We start from the raw sequence: 18,001 nt of genomic DNA, 5'->3' as shown, positions 1-18,001 counted from the left end.
GAACAAAGTGTATGAAGCAAGAGGATGTAACAGTGCGAGGGCAGGCTGTGATTGATGCTACGGTGCTTTGCCCAGATCCCTTTTTCAGGACTGAGGCACTCGGTCCCTCATGCTGGCAGCTGATGGCATTCAGCTAGCTGAGTCTCCTAAAATTGCCCTTAGCTGAAGAGAGCAGCTTGCCCCTTCCAGAAACATCTCATATCCAAAAACTGGTCAATACAAGGGCAAAAAGACCCAGCCCCTATCCCCTAACACTGGCATTTGTCAGTCTTGTGATTACTTCTTTCTTATCTTCCCTTCTCCTGCCACATCAATGTTAAGTCAGAATATGTCATGGCCCAACTGCTCAGTTTATGAATGTATGTGTACACACATACACCACACACGTGCATACATGCACACATATAAAGCAGAAGTAGGTTATGGAAACCTCTTGGTGGACTCTAAACATCCTAGGATTGAAATTGGCCCCAATTTTTCTCACTTTAAAATGTAATCCCCCTCCCCCACCAACTATCCTCAAGTAAGCTGATGCTACGCTAGACACTACATTATGAGGTTTATCTGTGAATTTCTTTAGAAAAATGAACTGGGTGACCTACTGGGGTTTTTTTTCCATCTCTCATTTTTCTGAATTCAGGCATTGAAAGCTAACCAATAAACAAGAAAGCCAGGAACATAAGTCATCCGGGGTTGTTAAAACATGAGGTTAAGCTTTGAAAATACTGTTTAAGAAATGTGTCCTTTTCTCAGTTAATACAGGAGATTTTTATGGTGTTTGCCTAGAAACACTCTGACTCCTTTACTTTGGAGAAAGAAATATACAAAATTCATCTCTACCCGTTTCATCTAAGGGTAATGACCACTCCTTTTGACAACAAACCTGTAATAAAGCAGGAAAATAATCTGCATGCACTTGGATGCATGTGTTTAAACATCCTGAGAGAGAAGTTTTCTTCTTACAAGGAATCTTGGAAAGGTTTCTAAAGGATAGCAATTTTGTATCATAGAAGTATTTAAAGAAAATCACAAATGCTGTGACATATTCATATGAGTGAATTAGTACTCAAACATGAAAGTATACCAAAGAAGGCAGTTCAGAGCTGAGAAAGAGGAGATAAATGTTTCACTGAACTGATAAATACATTTCTATGTAACAGGCTCTGTATCAAGGAAAGGCGGCTTGAACTACAAAGCTTAGTAGAAGCATATGGACAAACAGCACCCATCTATTCGAAAACATAAGACAGAATTAAGAGTTGGAAGAAAAAAATGGAGCAAATTTAGAACGAGTTTCCCGAACGTGTACTTAGGGAACAATGTTGCAGTCAGCATCTTGACAAAAGTTGTTTTATGCCCAAATAAGTTCTATTGTCTTTATATATCTCATTTTGGAGACATCTATATACATATGATTTAATGTATTAAGCCCTCTGTGTGGCCCATCAATAAAGGAATCTGAGTCTATTTAACACAGGAGTTCACAAGATAATTTGACAATAGAGCATTCTTTGCAAAGGGCATCGATCAACATCTTGCACGGCCAATTTTAGAATTACTACAACTGTATATAAAATAGAGAAACAACAAGGTCTTACTGTTTAGCACAGGAAACTATACTGAATATCTTGTAATAACCTATAATGATAAAGAATATGGGAAGGATATATATATATATATATGTATAACTGAATCAATGTGCTGTACACCAGAAACTAACACAACATTGTAAATCAACTATACTTCAATCAAAAAAGAAGAGAATTACTAGTCAAGCCCAACCTCTCACTCTTTCCTTCTATAGCATGGCTACTATGTAATTAACACTTAACAAATAGTTACCACATACCTGCTCTATGCCATACGATATGGACATACAGTAGCAGGTGGCCGTTCAGTCTGCACTTCTTAGTGTTACGAAATTCTCTAGGTCACATGATGTACTATTTCAGTTTTGAATAATTAAATGTTAGGAAAGAAACTTTTTTTAAAATACTGAATCAATTTAAACATTTTGGCCTTAATTCTTCTCTCTAAAATAAAGCAGAATAAATATATTCTACCATTTCACTTACTTTTTTTTCAAACTTTCACATTTGATGTGTTGCTCAGACACCTTCATACTCCCAAGCATTTTTTTCTTTCCTTTTTTTTTTAAAGCAAATAGAAACACAAACTCCATTTATACGTAAAATAAACTCATTTTTTTCATGAGCATGCTAACTTTGTATCTCAGCCATGACCTGAGAAGGGCATGGTGACCAGGAGCTCACAACTCTCAGGAACAGTTTATTTCACTTACCAAGTGAAATTTTCTTTCCACATCAATGCGAAAAATGACCCAATGCCACATGTTCCATTTGCCATGATTCTAAGACAGCAAAGTTATATGATTTCTTTTTTATTACTTTATTTTATTGTAGTAAGCAACCTAACAACAGATCCACCCTCTTGATTATTTTAAGAGTACCATACATTATTGTTCACTATAGGTGCAATGATGTACAGCAGATCTCTAGAGCTTATTTATCATACTTAACTGAAACTTTATGTCCTACCCCTTGATTAGTAATTCTTCATCCTGCCACCCAACCCCTGACAATCACCATCCACTTTTCAATCCTAAAAATTTGACTATCTTAGATACCTCATATAATAATTCAGTATTTTTCTTCCTGTGACTGATTTCACTTAGCATAATGTCACAAGATTCATCCACGTCATTGCATATTGTAGAATTTCCTCCTTTTTTAAAGTTGAATAATATTCCATTGTATACCACATTTTCTTTATCCATTCATCTGTCAATGGACATGTTGCTTGTTTCCACATCTTCGCTATTTTGAATAGCACTGCAATGAATGTGGGTGTACAATGATCTCTTCAATATTTTGGTTTCAATTCTTTTGCATCTAGAAGTTGGATTGCTAGATCATATGATGGTTTTATATTTAATTTTTTGAGGAACTGCCATACTGTTTTTATAGCAGCTGCAATATTTTGTATTCCCACCAACACTGTGCAAGGATTTCAGTTTCTCCACAACCTCACCAACACTTCTCTCTTGTCTTTCTGATAATTACCATCCTGACAGTTATAAGGTGATATCTCTGTGTGCTTTAGATTTGCATTTCCCTAATGATTAGTATCAGTTTCTTTTCATTTGAAATATCTATTAAAAACCTTTGTCCATTTTTTAAAAAATCAGGTTATTTACTTACTTATTTGCTCTTGAGTTCTAGGTATTCCTTACATATTTTGGATACTAATATCTTATCAGACATATGAATTGTGAGTATTTTCTGGCATTCCCTTGGTAGCCTTTTCACTATGTTGATTTTTTCCTTTGTTGTACAGAAGCTTCTTAGTTTGATGTCACAATTGTCTATTTTTTGTTTTGGGTACCTGTGTTCTGGTATCATATCCATGAAATCATTGCCAAGACCAATGTCATGAAGCTTTTCCTCTGTGTTTTCTTCTAGGAGCTTTATAATTTTAAGTCTTGTGTTTAAGACTTTAACCCATTTTGAGCTAATATTTGTATAAAGTGTAATATAAGGATCCAATTTCATTCTTATGTATGTGGATATCTAGTTTCCCAAACATCATTTGGTCTTTTTGTTTCTTTGTTCGCTTGTGAAAGTCTGTACATTAAGTTTTTTTATTGATGTATATAGTTGATATACAATGTTGTGTTAGTTTCAGGTATACAGCAAAGTGATTCAGTTTTATATTTTTTTCTTATATATTTTATATATATATTCTTTTTCAGATTCTTTTCCATTATAGGTTATTATAAGATATTGAACATAGGTCCCTGTTGTTCATCTATTTCATATACAGCAGTGTGCATCTGTTAATCCCATATTCCTAATTTATCCCTCTCCCACCTTCCCCCTTTGGTAACCATAAATTTGTTTTCTATGTCTGTGAGCCTATTTCTGTTTTGTTAATAAGTTCATCTGTATCATTTTTTAGATCCCACATATAAATGATATTATATGATATTTGTCTTACATAAAACATCTTATCGCTGTTAACAGTCCACACCACCATTTCCAATCTTCCTCAGTGGCTAGACCCATCAGAGCTCCAAAACTGACAAAACAGATGCCAGTTCCCCAGTAGGCCCAGAGAAGATGAGACACTGGGTACATGTATCAAGACTTGTCCTCCCCTGGGGGAAGCTGAGAGCTGGGGTTTTTGGTTTTTTTTGTTTGTTTGTTTGTTTGTTTTTCCATTTGCTTATTCTGTTCTAAGCCAGGAAGGGGACCTATGTCATCTACCTGCCAAAGCCACCATCTCCATTCTCCCTCAGACAGCTAGACTGTGCCAAACCCACCAGTCCTCCAAGACTGACAAGACTGGTACAAGTTAGGATGTTCTCTACAAAAGCTCTGTCCTTACCACCACCCTAGGAGCCCTGGATGGATGATACTACTTTTCCATTTTCATGAACAGATTTATTTTAAGTGTTTCCACATACACACATTATTTCCATTGGTACTAACAGCATCTGTGGATTGTAGGAATTATTATCCATGATCAAGAGGGGTGAAAAAATAAAAATTCACTAGGTTAAAGTAACATGTAAGATAAAAGCAAAACCAACACTGGAACTCGATTTTTAATACCTAGATATTCTTTTATCCACTACAGGTGGGAAGTTTTGAGAGTCTTTTTTGCAAAGGCAAAACTAGGGATGGGCAGTGTTTGCATACTGACCAAACTTTCAACAGTATGGAAAGAGGAGGCCCAGCCCTAATGCTGGAAAAAGCGTTGCGAATGAAAAGCTCTTTTGTCATCTTTCAGTTTCTGATAAGACTTCCTTGAGAATCACAGAGTCTCATGTTTGAAATCAGTCTGAAAAACATTTTTTCAGGATTGTTGCTCTCCTGTCTTAGAACAAACTAGATCTCCTGGACAAAATCAAATAATTCAATTTAGTTTTGCAAGAGGGGAAAATAAATCTGTATTTCAAAAATATTTACAGTGTTGGGTTGTTTTTTTTTTTTTTTTTTTTTTTTTCCTTTGCACTCAGTGACCTGGAAGATGAAAAGAAGGCTTCAAGCCAAACCAAAATATACCCATGGTTTTCCACAAGCTGAGCTGGGTTTCTAAATGTTGCAGTTAAAAAGCTTCAAAGTCATAATTCAGGTTTGTGCCTGCCTGGTATGCCTTAGAATTTTAAACAATGACATGATTTATCACCTTCATATTAAAAACAAACACATATTACTTGTAGAGGCTAAATAAGATCTTGATGGATAAACTAGGTATTTAGATATTCAAGCTCTAGAATTAGTCCTATGTATACTGCAGTTTCTCCAGTACCTATATTTATAAGACTCTAGGTTTCCAAGAATTCTCATACCACTCTGTACCTCTCTAAGTTTAATTGGGATTTATTTTCAGTATCCGTCTTAATGCCCTCTTCTATTCCAGTCATTTAGAACCAAAGAGTGCCAGAATTAAAAGTCCTTTGTTTGACCTCTGTTCATGCCAAAATCTCAAGCAACTCACCACTCCCCTTTAGAAAACTCAGATATATATGTCCCTTAAATCTGAATGCCTGTCTTTATCCTGGCTCATTTTATGGCTCTGTTTTACAGCCCAGAGATGAGCTCTGGAAATCAGAAGCACTATGTCTGGAGGAGAACAAACACGAAAAAAAAAAAGGGACTTCGTGCTATATGACCAGTGTTTGAAGAAGTGACTGCTATTTTGTTCAAAGCAGAGAAGGTATGTATGACATCTAAGTACAGACATGCAAAGATCTAGGAAACAGAAAAGACTTCTATGTTATCCTAAGGGTAGGACTGACAAAGTGTGAAAAAAAGACAGGGAGAAAATTTTTTTTCCAATGAATTCAAAATCTAAAGGACAGGTTCAAATTTGAAAAGGGCTGTGGAGTAAGCTTCTCTTCATGGGGTATGTCTAAACATAGGACTTGACAGGGACAAAGAAAAGGGAGATTCCTAAAGTGGACTGTCAGACCAGATGACCCTTCAAACCTTAATATTTTATGATTTTTAGCTACTTTCAAAAGGGAGAGATATATGAATACTTTCCTCATAAAACCAACTGTTAGCCCTCATTTTGTTCAGAAAAGAGAGAGGATTATACATAGAAGATCCAAAAAATGACTGAAGGATGGAAGGTGCTCCAGGACTGACAGAATGAGCACGTGAAGATGGGCAAATAAGGAGACGGTTACAGTTGAGCTGTCAGACTGGTGCATGGTCAGAGAAATACAATTAACCACTATTTGGCATTTGTATCTTGATTTGGCATTGACATCCTGACTGTTTATAAGCACAGATAACATGTCTGTGAAGTAGGCATACTTTGGAGCTTGTGTTTTACTTTTTAGATGACTGGTTTAACCCTTTAGGTCTCATTATAACCATAGCCCTAGGTTGTGAATTAAATGTGGCAAAATGCAGGTGACAGTTAAGAGTCTGACAAGGAAGGAACGGATTTCTATTACTCTCTAAGCATCTCATGTCTCACAATCTTAAATGTAATTAAACTAGTAAAAACATGAATTACACATTCTATTTTGCTATGGTCCGTGTGATGTAGCAGAAATGAATCTGAGATTAAAAACAGTGCAGAGTGTATGTCCTTATGGCTAGACCGAACATAGACTAGCTACGAGTAACTTGACAAGGCCACTTAGCCGATTTGACACACAGCTGGGAAAAAAGGCTAACAATGTCTGATCTACCTACTTCATGTCCTATTATAAGGATTAAATTGGATAATGAGAATTTCTAAACTGCTGAGTGCAAATGTGTATATGACGGGGAAAAACACGCATAAAAAGAATGCTTGACCCACGTTAGGTATTTTTATATACACTATTTCACACTTCTAGATATAGAAAATTTAAAAATATACACTAGTCAACTACTTTTTAGCAGTTCATAAATCACTTGCTTTTTTAAAAAATTTCTAACACTAATCTTTAAAATATGTTTCCTCTGTGCTATGTACAGAAGTTTGAAAATATACTAATTCACAAATCTCTGTGTTTTCTAATAATTTTGATACTTTAAACCTAAATCTGAGAATGAAAGACTTACCGTACAAAGGACTGACCCAAGGCCAAATCCTAACACAGTTTTGTTTTTCTTTAATGTCTCTCATTTCCCTTTTGTTTGCACTTCCTTACACCACCACCCCTCACTTCTACACAAAGGGTGACCCTGTGCCAACCCCTTTAACCACACGCCAATCAAAAATCTCCCATCAAGAAATAATCTGTGGTCAGTCTTGTATAACTCGGTACATGAAAGTCAATGTATTCATTCTTTCCACAGACAACTGCCTTTTCAGGTGTGTCCCTAGCTACAGATCGTAATCTTAGCCTTATTTAATTTCACGATGATCAGGCACAAGGGAATTGGTACAGAAGATCATGAGCTTAGTTGCCCACATCTTTTTCCCCAGTTGCCTCTGAAACCTCCCAGTTCAAATCACTGAAAGAATTAGATGGTAAACTGAGTTCTGTTGGGCCAGTAAGTGAACAACACTAACCCTGAACTTTTGCTGTGAGTAGCTGTTTTCCTGGCCATTAGTCACAAAAATGTCAATGTTTATGTAACTACAGTCAAAATCCAGAGGCACCAGCTTGACCAAAACTTTCCTTCTCAGTGTTACAGTACAGAGCTGCTTCTGTACACACCTCACATGAATGTAGAACTGTGTGGTTATATTAAGTTGGCCGGAAAATTGTGTTTTCCTTGACAGCAATTAGGGTTTTACACAGAGATCTTCCCTCCTGAACCAACATTTAAAGGCATATTTTTAAAATTATAGGGGAAAAAAAACTTAATTAGGCAATAAAGCTGTACGCCAGGTACAGAAAACCTGTTATATCTCTGTTATCATGCTCTCTACATGTGAACAATGGCATGGTGTCTATCAATCGATGGTTTTACAATTAAATACATTAAACATTTATTGAAATTACAAAGCATCTATTTGCAAAATGTACATACATTTCCTTCTATAAAAAAAAATAATCTTTAAAACAGTCATGATGGCTTCAAACAAAAGGAAAAGTGAACAATAATAAAATGTTGAGCTGTTGCAACATTAAAGGAATTATATAATTTAAATTTTAAAAGAACCCGAAAGGCCTCTCTTCTGATACTTAAAATCTCTTTTCCTTCCAGCCATCTCCCCAAGGTCTTTGATTAAGCAGTCAGCTGATTCAGTATAACTGAAAACATGGATATATGAAAAGGGAGGCCCATTTGTCAGGAAATTATTGTGCAGGTAGATGATTTTGACTCGTCTGATCTGACAATTAGCCTATAGTGCTAAGAACAGTAAAGACAACAATTTGGGTCCAGCCAACCTCCCTCTAAACAGTAATAATCACAGTAATGCAAGCTATGGTAAAAACTGCTGTGCAATGAGCACTCCCTATGTAACAGACACTGTCCCTCCCCACAAACTTTTTTCATTCAATCCTAATAGTGACCATTTCAGGTGGACAGTATTAACTCCATTTTCCAAAAGTGTAAGCTAAGACTCAGAGAGGGTAAGTAATTTGCTCAGTTTCATCAGACTAGAAAAAGTAGAATCTGAGTTGAAGCCCACATCTGCCTGTTTCTTAAACACTGTGTCCTTTGATCATGCAGGACTTGAAAGAGAAATGAATTTCAACATCAAGAATCTAGAGCTGGCCAAGGGGTGTTAAAACTGCGTCCAAAATTCACCAGGACTAGATCAGAGAATCCCAAACACTGCACATCAAGGTTTGTGAACTTGACAAACCCTGTGAGGGTCAGAGAAGTAAGCTGAGTGAGAAGGAGCCACTGGGCACCGTATTTCATACGGACAAGAATCAAGCATAGAAAAATCTGCTAGCTAGGGCAAAGACAAGCTTGTACCACCACTTCAGGAAAATAAGATTCAGCGTGCAAGGGGTCATAAACTCGAGTCAGGAGGGTAAGGACAAAACATCTCTCTTCTGCCCTCACCCCAACAAAGGATCTGGAGAACAAGACATAACAGAAACGAGGAAGAAGGCTGAAAGTTCCTTTAAGTTTCTTCAAATCTTAGTTCCTTAGTAAACTTGGGTTAATGAAAATACTATTACCAAAAAAGGGCAGTTGGGGGAATTAAGTGAGCTTAAACATATAAAGTACTTGGCCCAACATCTGGCTTAAAGAAAAGTACTCAATAAATGTTGATGGTTTTGTTGTTCCAGAGGGCCACCTTCAGCTTTCTAATATAGTGCAGTTTAATACAAAAACTCGCTGACTGGGAGTCAGAAGACCTGGTTTGAATCTTTTTATTTGCTTTGCCCTAACCTAGCTATGTTAGGCGAGGTACATTACCTACCTGAGTGCCAGTGTGCTCATCCGTAAAGAAGGGACTACACTGCCTGCTCACAAAACCATCGGGAGGATTAAATGAGAATAAATTATAAAATGCTTAGCATAGTATTTGGCAAGCATAGGTTGATTCACTCACACATACAAAAAAAAACATATATTCAACAAAAATAATTAATTGAGGGCCTATCCAGGTGATAGGCACTATTACAAGCATAGGTGATGGATACAGCAGTGAACAAAAGATATGATTCCTGCCTTCATGAAGCCTATACTCTGAACATGCTACTTAAGTATTTGTGTGATTTGAACTGTATGTTAAATCAGGCTGGTAATATGATTTTCTAAGGATGATAAACCCACAGCCTTGACTTATTAGTAGAAATGACTGGGTAAACCAGACTAAAAGGGGGGAGGGGTAGCTCAGTGGTAGAACGTGTGCTTAGCGTGCCCAAAGTCCTGGGTTCAATCCCTAGTACCTCCATAAAAAAATTTTTTTAATCAAGTAAATAAACCTAATTACCTTTCCCTCCCCACAAAAAGAAAACAAGATTGTTCATCACTGTTCAGAACAGAGAAGAATCAGCAAAGTCATTCTATCCATTAAAATCACAAAGCACACAATCTATCAACAGGTGGTAAATCAGCAGAATCATATTTCCAAGTGAAAAAAATCTCCTTTAAGAACAACAATCGCAATATACTAAATAGAACTGCATTATTGAGATAAGAAGACAAAGACAGCAAGCCCCAAAAACACTACCCATTTTCTCCGGAGTGTATATATTTAAATAAAGGTATACTTAGCTCCTAACGCACGTAGCCGCTAAATATATGGGAACCTTAGGGAATCTCTTGGGCTCACTTGGGAAGTTCAAAAGGCTCATCTAAAACAAAAATTCCTCTCTCTACTCAGCCTTATGGAACCTAAGTTTTAACAATAAAATGATGCTGACTTCTAGAACAAATTAAGTATATTAAAATGATGGAACTATAATTGTTACATTGATGTGATCCATGGTGGTAGCTCCAAAATACATAAGGAAAAGTAATAGGAAATGGGGGGAAATTACAGCAAAGATTAAGAGCCTAGAAAAGTTTCAGGAACTGGAACCAGAGAGAGAACTAACCAAACATGTTGGTATAAGATAAAAAATATGGAAACCAGGAAATAATAACGTCAAATGATTTAGAAGGTAAAGAGAAGAAAAAGCAGAAGCGATGACAATCAAATCAAATCAGTAATTTTTTTGAAGTTACACATAGAATGCTCGAGGAGTACTTGTACCCAGTGGTGAGGGAAATCAGAGAATTAACAGAACAAACAAGATGAGCAGCCTGAAGAAATCTGGGTTAATAAACTTCATGGACCAGGTTCTAATGAAGTAGGCTGAACAGGTTCAAAGAGAAAAGGGACACAACCTCATCGAGAGACTCCTGAAGTGGCAGCTGAATGCAGAGGGTCAGCACGTATTATATTTAGATTTTAGGAAAGCATTTGACAAACCTTTAGAACATCTTTAACCTACTAATCATAGCTGTATGCAAGCTCCTGTGTAACAGCTCCACCACCTGGACCATCTCTAAATTTGGCTCTGTGGATTGCTTTGTCTCTTGGCAATGGATTATTTCTCTTGGTTTTGTGTGTGTGTCATAACTTTTGTCTGAATGCTAGATATTAAGTGTAGAAAAAACTGAGGTCAGCTGTGTTCGTGCCCTGAATAGACACACGTCTTTTTCCTTTGGGCGTTAGTGTTGGGAATAGGTCACCCTACTCACTAGTTGAGCTGGACTGAGGTTTTGTTTCGCTCCAACAGCCTTCAGTGCATCCCAGACCACGGAGGGGGGGCTGCTGTTAGCCTGTGCCTCGCGTGGGGTCTGAGGAGCCTGAGGGACTTCCTCAGTGTGTCCGCCCTGCTCTCAGTTCCGCCCGAGCGGGTCCTGTGTGCCTGCACTTCCTGGGGTTGGGGTTATCGCTCTCCGCAGTCTTGCTCCTCCCCCTGCAACAATCAGCTGCTGCCCCTTGGAGGGAGGAGAAGCCTCCAACTTAGGAAAGATTCTTGCAGCTGGCCTCCCGGATGGGGCTATCTCCTCCCTCCTCCATCTCCTCCCACTTCCCCCACCCGCCCCGCATCCCCCACCATGGCAGCCAAATCCTGACTTGGATCTATAAGGAGTCCTGCATGGAGAGAGTTTCCACCCTTCCCAGTGGGAGGAGACCTCTCTTTGCATCATTGCACGCTCTTGAGCCGGACAGGTTTCCCTGCCTGTCCCCAGAGGCAGATGGCTCTCCTTCAGATATGGAAGTTCTGTAGATTTCTGTGTTTTTCTCATTTTTAGCATGAAGGTAGCATTCTCTTTAAGCTTCTTCACCCTACGTGGAATGACGGAGATAGGGTTGCAAATGCCCGGAAGAGTCTAGGTAGATAGGTATTATATTGTTAAACTAGCCTAGGAGTAAAAGATGTGGATTATAGCTGAATGGAGAATGCATGACCTACCCTAGGGTATTTTAATATTTTTTAAAAAATTACTTAAATCAAAAATATCTTTTGAATTTAACTGACAAGTTGTGATCCCTGTGACCCCTGGTTAAGACATCTGCAGAGTTAGATGTGTCCAAACCTGGTTGAGCACCTGTTTGATGCATAATTAAAGAGAACTTTAAAATGTATCATTTTCAACCTGAAAGGAAATTCCCACTGCCATGCCCAGGAATCTCTACTGAACCCGGTGCTATTTTCAATATTTTAATTAATGTTTTGATGAAGACAAAAGAAGCATGGTATTCCAATTTTTCCATGAAACTAAACCAAGAGTTATTGCTGTAACACTTCAGAATCAGGATTTGTGGTCGTTGACAAGTTAAAATTAAGGGGCTAAGGATGCATAAACGCAAAGCTCTAAAAGTGAGCTTGCTAAATCGACTTCAGATATACAGCTGCATAGGACTGGTGATATCTGACTTAATAATAGAAGTTTGTGTCCAAACGACCTTACGATTTCTAATAGATGCAAATTCAGCAAGTCGAAAGAATGACATAGTTACCCAAAAGAGCTCCTTCACCTTAGGCTGCATCAGTGAAGGAGAGAGTTCAGGATAAAAGAAGCCTTTAGCCCCACTGATTAGATACATGTGTGGGGTGTCCTGTTGCCATATTTCACAAGAGTCACTGACTTACTGGAATTTAGGAAGATGGCCAGGATGATAGTGGGAGGAACAGTTGAGTCAGAATGCTAACTCGAGAAAGGGAAACCTGAAAGAACAGAACAGCATCTTCAGGTGACAGAAAAGAAGAGGTGGGGGCAGGGGGTGAGACAGGATTTGGCCACTCAGATCAGAAGTTACTCAAAACAATCATCAGTGCACTGAGAATAGATGGAACGGATGTAATAATATGTGTTATTTGATATGTTGTTACATTCGGGGTAAGGAAGACAGACATTTTCCCCTCTGGTCACACAAAAAACTAATGATTAGTGAAATGGGATACACGTTTGTATCCTTCATTGTTAGTTAATGTAAGATTTGTGTGATATCTCAGAGCAGGGGAACAGCAAAGAAGTTCTCTCAGCATAACAAGAGAGTGGTGAATTTTATAGACTAAGACCAATTTTATGATTATGACTCAAATATTAATTTTTCAAGTAGAAGATTGGAGATTTTCAAAGAAAATTAATCTTTAAATTGGTGAAGTAGATTTGACTTTAGATATTCATAAAGCCTAGAAGGAAATGGCTGTAGTATGGGTTATTCTTTATCCTCATCATCATCCATGAAAAGACAGCTCACTCTTCCAACCTCTTGAGGACCAGCATTAGACAGGGAACCCAGAATTCACCTCCCTTCTCAGAGAGGCGATACCTGGGTGGAGGAGAAAGGCAATCAATTTTTAGCAGAGGACAGAAGGTTCAAATTTTTCAAGATGCAGTCAGGACTGATGGTACTGGGAGTTCATTATATTTCTAGGGGGTGGTTTGTGGTCCCAGAGAAACAGGAGATGGGATAAAAGCCATTATCTTTGATGGGGTAATAGGTTGAAAGAAAGCTTCAAGGGCAGACTTCCGAGCCACAGGAAGCATTTACTCACTGTGACCATCAGGAGAAAAGTAAGGTTCATCCTCCCTGAGTTACACCCTTCTGCCCTGAGTAGTAGAGACATGTCATGTAGAAAAATTTTTTTAAAAAGTGGGAGGGGGGCAGCCCACACAGGAAACAGATATGAACTTGTTTAAAAAAAAAAAAAAAAAAAGCCCTCCAGTTCATTACACCTTAATGAACATGTGTAAAGCAAAGATTATTGAATGTAAAACCATGGTACCAGACAGAAGTATCTTAATTTCTAAGGAGTCTGGGAGCTGACAGAAGCGTGGCACTGAATTTACAACTACTAATCCGCAAACACGGAGAGTTACTGTCGCAGGTTAGACGCTTCAGTCTCCTTAGCAAGTTTGATGAACGTGAGAAACAAGCAGGGCTCCAATCAAAACACATGCCAAAGTGGGGACCGTGCAGAAAAAGAAAGGAACACAACTCAGTAGAAAAACTGTATCATGGAGAATACTTGCCCCCCAAATGTGACATTATGGCACACATACGTGTACACACACTTTTTAATCCCCTGTGGACAAAGAGTGTCGCCTGCCTTTTGTTACTTGTAACAAGCCCCTTTTAACCACACCTGAGTCTATATTTATGAGGTGACATTTGGAAGCCCCTAAGGAGGGTTGGCAAGGGAACCAACCATGATTCGAGGGTAGAGACTTTTCTGTCACCTCCAGGGAAGGGAAAGGGGCTGAAGGTTGAATCAATCACCAATGGCAAATGATTCAATTCACCATGCCTCTCTGAAGAAGCCTCCATAAAAACCCACCAGGATGGAGTTTGGAGAGCCTCCACACATCCACATGCTGGGACGGTGGTGCACCCCAGTTCCATGGGGACAGACACTTCTGCACTCAGGATCCCTATGGACCTTGCTCTGTGCACCTCTTCATCTGGCTGCTTGTCTGCATCCTCTAGAATACACTGGTACAGGTGAGCATTTTTCACCTTTATGGCTCTGGAGCTATTTCAGGAACTGGAAACAAAAGATGCTCTATAGCTCTATTGCTTGGGAAATTGCAAAGGTTTTAGGCACTGCGTGCCACGAACCATGGACAAGTCCAAATAGATATTTATCATAAATCACAGTATCACAGGAAGGCACAGAGCAGAAGTCACTCTGTCAAGAATGCTGAGAAGGAGATCCACATCTGGTGGAAGATGATGAGGTCAGAGTTCTTTACCAACACTCAGATCCTATGTTTTACAGGGGAAAAAAAAGAAAATAGAAGTGAGAAAGTTTAGATAACATGCTTTATAATGAATCAATTGATCTAACAACTATTGTTATAAAATATATTGAAACAATGGATGCAGGGGTCTCCTGAGAGCAGGACATGATTTCTGTGATTTCCCTGCCAAAACTGCATAACCTGAATCTAATCATCTGGAAATAACAGAGAAGCTTCAATGGAGAGACATTCCACAAAATAACTGACCTATAATTTTCAAAAATGTCAAGGTCAAAAAGCAAAATAAATACAGAGGCAACATTCCAGTTTAAAGAGACCAGAAAGACTTGACAATTAAATGCAAATTGTGATCCTGGAAGATAGCTATAAAGGAGATTACAGGAATAGTTGATGAAACTTGCATATGGACTGTGGCTTAGATAATAGTATTGAACACACGTTAAATTTCTTGATACGGTCATTGTACTGTGGTTGTGTAAGAGAATGTCTTTGTTTCTAGGGAATAAATTCTGACGTATTTAACGGTAAAGAATGTGAAGGGCAGCAGAATAGGTTGCCCGTAAAAGTACCACTTTGGCATGTGGATTATTTTGAGCTGAAGGTAATCTAGATCCAGCCAACTGGAGAAAAACTTTTACCTCTCGGTTAACTGTTTAAAAGAATTTAAATGGGGGCCTGCCAGAAAGCGAGCTATTTCCAGAGATAACTTTTTATCTGAAGGACTTATCTACATGGCAGGGCAAACATCTAATTACCAGACATCTGCTCTCCTCCCCTTTCAAGCCCCAGGGCCATACCCCACTCCTTAGCCAGGATGGCATAAAAGCCCCAGTTACCTGACTGCCTTTGGGTTTCACACATTTTTATGGGAATCACATACTTATGAAACTAAATTTGTTTTTGTCCTGTTAATTTGTCTTACATCAACATAATTTTCAGACCAGCCAAAGAACCTAGAAGGGAAGGAGGGAAAAATTTTCTGCCCCTGCAGGGATTAAATTAATTAAACACGGAGGCATGAGACTGAGGTGGTGCTAACACCTTACATAGCAGCCTATACAAGCAAACTAAAACCTGAGTCTGGACGGGCCTCAGCGTTAAGAAATCAAAACCAGGACAAGCTACCACAAACAGCCAACGAGTCTTTTCCAAATAAGGCAAAGCTTCAGCTACAGCCAATCGAATAATTTCCTTGCTTCGCTTTTACCTTTTCTTTAAGTACGTACGTCTCTCCCCAGCTCCTGTCAGTGAAGCGTTCTGGTTTGGCACTGCCCAATTTGAACTGATTTTTGCTCAAACCCTTGAAATTTTGTTAATATGCCTCAGTTTATCTAGTAACAAGGGGTATGACGTCTGCAACTTACTCTCAAGTGGTTTAGAAAAAAGAGAGAGAGCAAGTGGGACAAAACATAAGCAACCGATGAATGCGGACAGGGCATCCAGGAGTTCCTCGGACATACATACATTCCTTGTTCAGAAACTTGCAATGTTTCTGTACGTTTAAAATTGTATCTAAATAAAAAGTTATTTAAAAATGAAGGAGTTGGATTCACTTCCATAAGGGTCTGAAGGTAAAAGAGAACAGACAAGTTAAAATGTTAAAACTATCCTGACTATCTAATTTTGGGGTCCCTATCAAACTACTTTCCTTTGGATAACAAAGACTTCTGGCTGTACGCCATTGAAGGAACACAGGTCCAAAGGAGTTTAACAAGATCCAAACAGGAAATACCAAGAGCCACTTCCAAACTCTGAGGCTAATGGCAAAAAATACACTCCCCCCTATTCCCTGCCTTCACCACCGCCGCCCCCCCAGCCAAGAAGGCCCTCTAGCGACTACTTCAATCCATGCTCTGAAAGAAGCTTTAGAAAACGAGTCTAGAACGTTCAGAATGTATTCCAGAAAATTAGCAAAACATTTTCTTAAAGAGCTATTTATTAAAACTTTTCATAGAAATTAACTTTCACCTTGTTAAACACCCTATGAGTTGTGGGTCTTCAAATATCAGGAGGCGCCAACAGGCTCTGAGCACCTGCTAAGTGCCAGTGGAATCAGGAAGCAGAGGTAAGTGGGGAGCAGGGAGGTAAATACTGGCCCAGGTCAAACGTGAAGGACGTGACACAAGACAGGATCGAGCCGAGGTGTCTTTCTCAAGAGCCCATGTTTACCCCTTAATCAGTCCGCTCCAGAGATACTAGCGTTCCTGAGTCCACTCCACGGTATTTTGCAAGGTGTCTCAATTTCATTGCCAACACGGCCCTGCAAGAGTGGTGCCGTCATGTCTGCTTTTACACATACGAAGAAGCTGAGACTAAGAGCGAACAAAACTGACTCAAATTCACAAAAGCTGGGAAGTCACGGAGGCAAAATACTAACACAGTTCTGCACAACTGCAAAACCTACATCCCTCTTACCCCTCCAGGCAGCACAAACAGACTGCATTTTGGAGAACTGAGTATCATCAAGAAAATGGTAACTGAGTGAACCTCAAGCTCTAAGTTAACTAATTTTACACCATCTCATGGGAATTTTAATAAAACAGCTCTCAAGACAAAAGGTGATTTTTTTCTAAACACTGTCAGAAAACTTTTTAAAATTTTACTCAAAAATGTACACACACTCACACACCAGACCTGTGACCCTTCCCCACCCCAGTTATTATTCCTGGTGTTCTCTCTCCTCCCTCCCTCCTCCCTTCCTCCTCCCTTCCTCTGTCTCAGTCTCTTCCCTCTGTTTCTCTCTCTGTTTTTCCCTCCCTCTTTCTCCTTTTTTCTTTCCTCCTACAGATTCCAGTTGTATAAAAAGGTTACAATGGTTCCTGCTGCCCCCTAGTGGTCTCATTTTGGAAGTGACAGTCACATTAGGAAAATTAGCAGAACCTTTCATAGACAGTAATAATAAAATGACACTGTCAGTCCTTTAGAGGTTATGGAGACAGTGGGCCATGGAGATAAGAGGAAAGTGCCTGTCATCACTGACAAGTTATCTGCCCTTACAGTGTTTCAGCAAACGCACCCATAAAGTGGAGATTAAAAACATCTCCTGGTTGTATTATGGTTTGAGATCATGATAAAAGGTCTTAAAGCAGAGTACACTCTCCAAAAAAGGTAATTACTATCACTTTATTTATTTTTGACATTTCTACACGGTGACGGAAACAGGCTTAGACAGCTTGTAGGGTTTTTAGTTAATTCAGCTAGCAAGCTGCAGAACTAGACCCATAATCCAAGTTTTCAGACTCTTTTTATTTCTCTTTGTGAAACCTCAATATCCCAAATTAACAGTTGATAATGAGGAATTTTAGAATTATTAAGGTCTTAAAGAGATATTTTCATGCACTACTCACGTT

At 38.8% G+C, this 18,001-nt stretch overlaps 1 protein-coding gene across 8 annotated transcripts in view; it reads right to left on the bottom strand.

The window, feature by feature from the left end:
* Window positions 1–18,001, bottom strand: part of C34H12orf60 (chromosome 34 C12orf60 homolog) — a 71,162-nt gene that overhangs the window by 21,735 nt on the left and 31,426 nt on the right. The window lies entirely within an intron of this gene.

Source organism: Camelus bactrianus, chromosome 34 (genome assembly GCF_048773025.1).
Source record: "Camelus bactrianus isolate YW-2024 breed Bactrian camel chromosome 34, ASM4877302v1, whole genome shotgun sequence".
NCBI lineage: Eukaryota > Metazoa > Chordata > Mammalia > Artiodactyla > Camelidae > Camelus > Camelus bactrianus.
This window is presented reverse-complemented; position numbering and strand designations above follow the sequence as displayed.